We start from the raw sequence: 6,625 nt of genomic DNA, 5'->3' as shown, positions 1-6,625 counted from the left end.
GGGAGGTGGGAAGGCTCTTGCCTGGTCCCAAAGTGCTCCTGTCCTTCCCAGGAGGCCCCACAAGTGTTTGGCTAAGAATAGGCTCTCCTGCAGTTCACACTTTTGAGGATGGACAGGCCCTTTGTGTAGAGAGATAGTTTTTATTCATAGCTTTTTTAGGGGATTTGCTGCAGATATTTATAAAAAGTAACTCCATCTGTACCACTGACCATTTGTACATAAAAAAGATGTGTCGAACTTCTCTTGGGGTTTGTTATTTCTGTTTGGGAGACGTGAGGCTGGTAACTAAGAGATTCTGCACGCAGTCCAAATGCAGATCTACTTAAATGCCCCCTTTCCTGTTTCTGTACCTACATCACTTGCCCAGAAGGTTAAAAGTCACATTTGTTCATCTCAGTGGTGGGAGGAGCGGGAGCAGAAGGCCCCACTGGTGGATCTGCCCCTGGAGGTTGACTGATGAGTCTGGGATAAGTGCCGGTCCACCCAGGGCCCCCACGGGGTGGTCCCACACGCTGAGGAAACCCATCCAGGAATGCTGGTTATTTTCACAGCTGTTGGGTGGTAGGCTTTTAATAGAACATCTTTAGATTCTTTAAAGCTGCAGCCATTAGCTTACTCTTATTCGAGGACTGTTTTCCAATTAGGTTGGATTTTTAGCACTGAACTTCTAGAATTTGCCTTTTAGGAACTAATATGTGTCTTCAGCTCATGCAGTGGGCTCTAAACAGCAGCACCTGAGTGCCTTCTCAGAGTCATATGTGTGTCTGCTGTGTTGTGTGTTGGGATGAAGCTCTTTTAGGGTAGCAGGAAGAGCGTGGCAGGACTTTCTGGATGGGTAAGCAGCGGGTCAGCAGGTTTGATCAGGCTGCAGGCCTGTTCCATTCTTTGGATACTTGCGCAGTAGAAACCACTCCCTCTCTAGCTCTAACCTCAAGAAAGTGGTTCCTATTAGCAAATATCTAGCGCCTGTTCTTTTGTCATACTGAAGCTTAGGGTTTCAAACCTAAAGCCAATGTGGAAACACGAGGGCTCCAAGAAGCACGACTGTATGTCCCTAAGTACTGCCAGGTGCTCAGTGGAGCTCTCTGAACAGCAGATGTGGCTGTACGGCTGTACACTCTGCACATAAAACAGAGCAGGTCCTGCCAGAATAAGCAACAATTTCTCTTACACTTGAGGGATAGTGTTCCTCATGTCTCCCAATCAGAATGATACAGACTAGAAATGTTTAAAGTAGGTTCTATGATGTTGTCTGTGGTCTTTGGGGAAGGCTCAGATTTGATGGGTTTTAAACTTGATTACCTTTAGGACAGAGCCTGAGGGTTCTAAGACATGGAGGAAACATTCAAGAAGGCCACACAATCTCAGGACATCTGGAAACCACTGTGTTAGATCAGGGTTACACTAAAGTTCCCATTTGTGAAATTCAATTTCAGGTTGCCTTCTGCCATGATATAAATGCTTTCACGTCTTCCCCCCTGCCCCCCCCCCCCTGAGAGAATCATTTCTCAGGGCTGCTTGTAAGAGTCTTCTGCTTTTTCCAGATAGATTTCTTCACCTGGATTGTGTTAAAACCTGTTAAGTCTGACCATGTTGGCTTGTGTGTTTCCCTGAAATGAATGTTTCACCAGAGCCAAGATGGGCTTTAGCTTTTCTGACAGCTGATGGATTTCTCAGGGCAAGTGAGAGCTTATAAGCACTTGCTGAATATGACACAGCACATGCTGGTTAGAGGAGAACGCACAGGCCAGGTGTTTGGGGAAGAATTTGTTAAAGCCAATGAATTTCACAAATGTGTTAGATGATGAGAAAGTTCTCAGCTTTGCCAGGTTGAGTGGTCAGTACTCTGTAATTGGAGGAGACGCATGAACAACTATTTTATTTTCTGCCATACCAGGTCTGTCCAACTCCAGGCAATTGGATGGCAGACTGAAAATGTTGATTAAGTTGGTCAGTTTCTCAAACTGGTGACAGGCGACTCACTCATTCCAATGACTTGATTGTGCCTGGTGAGATGGCCAACTGGATTTTTTTTTTCCTTCTCCTAGCCCTGCTTTCATGTCTACATGATCATTGATCGTCGTTGATCACTGGGGCTTCTGCTGAATGGTACATGTACTTGATATGATTCTTATCCATTGCAAGTGTCCTTGGTATGTTTGCTGTCTTGGTGGCATTTGCATTGTTAGACCCCTCTTACTGGTGTCCATGACTCCACCTACGCTCTCTAGCTGTTTCTTTCCTGTCTCTTTTATGGCCTTCTTTTCCTCTGTCCATCGCTCCTCTGTGTTAGCTGTGTCTTACAGTCTCTAGTTTATCTTCTGCATCAGGGGTTCATAACCCAGGGCTGGTGTGGGCTTCGGGAGTCTGTGGATGCCCGAATTGAATGTTTTACTCCCTTTCCCCTCTAACACTGGCTCCTTCTCCTGTGTTTGCTACCTCGGCACATGGCAGTACGGTCACTACCTGTTACCCATGCTGGAGACCTGGAAGTCACCCTGCACCTGGACACTGTGGACCTACTGCCAAAGCCACTCGCTTCCTTTCATGCATGGTGAACTAGGCATTTGCAAAATCCTTGCCAATGGAGGACTTTCAAAACATTTCTTCTGTTAAGTTCTGAAGCATCAGAGCTTTTAGTTTTCCCCAAGGTTTTATTTTTGGAAAATTCACAAATTTACAGAAAGTTGGGAGAAGAGTCCAGTAAACATGTATAATTCTTTTGCTTTGGTTGTTAACCATCCTGCCATATTTGTGTTCTGTCTCCATTTTCCTGAGCAATTTGGATTAAGGTACAGATCTCATGACACTCACCCTGAATACTTCAGCAGTTGTCTCCCAACTGTAAGGACATTCTCCTACATAAGCACGATATGTTAGCATACCTAAGAAATGGAACATTTACTCATCTAATGTACAGTCTTTATTTAAGTTTCCCCTGATTGTTTCCACCTGTCTTTTAAGGTTACTAAAAATTTTTAGAAGTCCAGTATCCAGTCAGAGTTTATACACATTACAGTTGGTTGTTGTATCTCTTTAATCTTTGTTTGTTTTGTTTTTGTTTTGTTCTTTACAGGGACAGAGAGAGAGTCAGAGAGAGGGATAGACAGATAGGAACGGAGAGAGATGAGAAGCATCAATCATAAGTTTTTCATTGCGACACCTTAGTTGTTCATTGATTGCTTTCTCATATGTGCCTTGACCATGGGGCTACAGCAGACCGAGTAACCCCTTGCTCGAGCCAGCGACCTTGGGTCCAAGCCAGTGAGCTTTGCTCAAACCAGATGAGCCCGTGCTCAAGCTGGTGACCTTGGGGGTCTCGAATCTGGGTCCTCTGCATCCCAGTCCGACGTTCTATCCACTGCGCCACCACCCGGTCAGGCATCTCTTTAATCTTTTTGAATCTAGAACAATACCCCCAACTTCTTGTTGACCGTCTCTTTTTTATTTGACTCTTTTGAGGAACCTGGGCTAGTTTCCTCAAAGACTTCCCCCTGCTCTGCTTTGGTTCGTTTCCCCCCAGTTAGATTTGAGGGAAGCATGTTTGGCAGGAGTACAACCCAAGCGAGAGATGTCTCCATGGCACCACACGGAGTACGTGATGCGGGTTAGCCCACTGTTGGACATGGAGGTTTGGCTGGGTGGGAGGGGCTGTCCACCCCAGCTCTTTATGGCTCTCTCTTCCCATGTAACTAGTGTGGGTGAGGAAGTCTTGAGACCATGTGAGTATTCTGTTCCGTAACACCTTTAGGGGTATCAATTGATGATTGCTGCCTGAATCTGTAATTATATTGGGAACTGAAAATGGTGATTGTTCATATTCTGTCATGTTTTTCTGTATTTATTGGCTGGCATTCCTTTGCAAAGAAGATCTTTCTTTCTACGTTATTTTTTGAGTATTACTATGGACTCATAGATTCTTTTTATTTATAATTCAATGTGTTATAATTCCTTACTGTCATTATTCTTTTTGTTACTCAAATTGTGCAAAGTCTGTCCAGTGGGAGAAGACTGCTCTGTGTCCTTCTGAAAAATCTCCACTGTCCACTGAGCACTCTTGCTTTCTGGCATAAAATGTTCCAGGTTTGCCCTAACCCTGGAATCAGCCATTTCTTCAAGGAGTTCTTGCCTCTTTCAGTAGGGAACTGTATTTATCAAGCAAGAGCCAGTAAGTAGGTGTGTTCATTGCTACTGGGTATCATGCTTAGAGCCCCTTTCAATGGACAGAACTAAGAACCTTTATTCATAGATGTCTCCAAGAATACCAATACTGTCAACATGAATCCGAGACTGCAGAATGCATTTGTACTTTTCCTTTATCTCCTATTTATATATCTGTTTCTCTAACATTTCCTGGTTTCCAACTATTTCAGTATACCGGGGTGGGCAGAAGTAGGTTTACGGTTGTTCGTGTGGAAGAAGACATGCCGGTTATGATCATTACAATAGCTTTATTAACTCAATGCCACAAAAGACATAGTAAACCTACTTTTGCTATTCTGTATTTACATGTTCCTTCTCTGCTACAGTAAGTACATGGACAACAGTGTTATCATTTTCAAATGGATGCCACTGCTAATAACAAACTCACTAAGTAAAGTTCAGGTTTCTTTGCAGCCCCTCCCGTAGGAACACACCCTTTTAGGGTACACAGAGTACTGGTTTCAAAAGTTTCTTGCCTTGTTTTTTTCTCTTTGAAGTCACTCTGTGAATTTGTTTCTTAAGGTCTACTGGAAAGTTCTGTCCGTTTTTGGAATAAAACAAAATACAAATTTTTCTTACCGTCAATAAAGTTTATGAAATAATATAATTGCCATTATTATTAATGATTTCTTGCCAGCGTGAGGGCAATTTGTATATCCCATTTTTGAAAAATGTTTTATCTTTGATGCGAAAAATTGAACCAGTGCTTGTTTGATATCTTCTTCATTTTTGAATTTTTTACCCTTCAAAAAATTTTGTAAGACAAAAACAAGTGATAGTCGGAGGGTGCTAAGTCTGGGGAATATGGTGGATATAACAGACATGCTTCTGTAGCATTTCTTCCTTGTTGAAATTCGTAAAAATTACAGTGGTGTAAATGAACTTTATCAGTAGCCATGGGTACACTATCGCTTCACACATAAGACTAACGTGAATCAAAATAGAGAGGCACACATGCGCCAAATAAACGTGCTTACATGTTGAAACTTGTTGTGATAGAAACGGACAGAACTTTCCGGTAGACCTTATATTTATATTTGATTAAGGGTTTATTTTATTTTTGAATATGTAAATTAATTTTTTTCCTTAGAGAGAGAGAGAGAGACAGGAAGGGAGAGAGATGAGAAGTATCAACTCATAGTTGTGGCACCTTAGTTGTTCATTGATTGCTTTTTCATACGTGCCTTGATGGGGGCTACGGTCAAGCCAGTGACCCCTTGCTCAAGCCAGTGACCTTAGGCTCAAGCCAACAACCTTGAGCTCAAGCCAGTGACCTCTGGGTTCAAGCAAGCAAGCATGGGGTCATGTCTATGATCCCATACTCAAGCCGGCAACCCTGTGCTCAAGTTGAGGAGCCTGTGCTCAAGCCATCGACCTCAGGGTTTCGAACCTGGGTCCTCAGCGTCCCAGGCTGATCCTCTATCCACTGCACCACTGCCTGGTCAGGCCTGAACTGTAAATTCTTTACCTAGTTCATAAGTCAAAACTACTATATATAAAAGGAGTACTCCCATTCCTAGTCCTCCATCTATTTAGTCTTCGGGTCACCCTCCCTCTGTGCCTGCCTTTCTTTCCTTCTTTTTTACTCTCTTTCTCTCCTTCCCTTTCTCCTTTCCTTTCTTCCACAACATTAAGGAATGCATACTTATGTTTTCATTTTCCTTCCTCCCTTACATAAAAGAGAGCAGAGCATACATTTCTATATACCTTGACTTTTATTTTCATTGACAAGTGAAGTCACTGTAAAGAGATCTTCCTCATCTTTCAAAAATGGCTGCATGATCCACCACTGTGTGGATAGTTCAGTTTTTTCAACCAGTTTCCTATATAAGGGCATATAGATTGTTTCTAATATTTTGCTGTGGCAAACCATGCTGCGGTGGACAGCCTTGGTCATATACTATTTCACATTTGCGAGGCCTATTATCAGGGTTACATCCCAGAAATAGGGTTGCTAGGTTAAAGGTTAGACACCTATTTTGTTAGATGTTCAAATTCTCCTCTACAGGGTTGCATCATTTTACACTCTCACCAGTGACGTATGAGAATACGTTTTTTCTCCAATGCAACCTTTTCCCTCTGAGAACTGTCAGACATTTGAACTTCTGTTAGTTTCATAGGTGACAGATGGTACCAGTGTAGGTTCAATTTGTATTTTTCCCTTATAGGTGAAAATGAACATATTTTCATATGTATGGGCCATTTCTTTTGCCCTTCTTTCTCTTTCTCCCTTCCTTCCTTCCTTCCTTCCTTCCTTCCTTCCTTCCTTCCTTCCTTCCTTCCTTCCTCCCTCCCTCCCTCCCTCCCTCCCTCCCTCCCTCCTTCCTTCCTTCCTTCCTCTCTCTCTCTCTCTCTCTCTCTTTTGACTTTTAAGAAAGGAGAGGGAGAGAAAGAGTGGGGGAGGAGTGAGAAGCATCAGCTC

Source organism: Saccopteryx bilineata, chromosome 2 (genome assembly GCF_036850765.1).
Source record: "Saccopteryx bilineata isolate mSacBil1 chromosome 2, mSacBil1_pri_phased_curated, whole genome shotgun sequence".
Lineage (NCBI taxonomy): Eukaryota > Metazoa > Chordata > Mammalia > Chiroptera > Emballonuridae > Saccopteryx > Saccopteryx bilineata.
The sequence above is the reverse complement of the archived record's forward strand: the minus strand, read 5'-3'. Positions refer to the sequence as shown.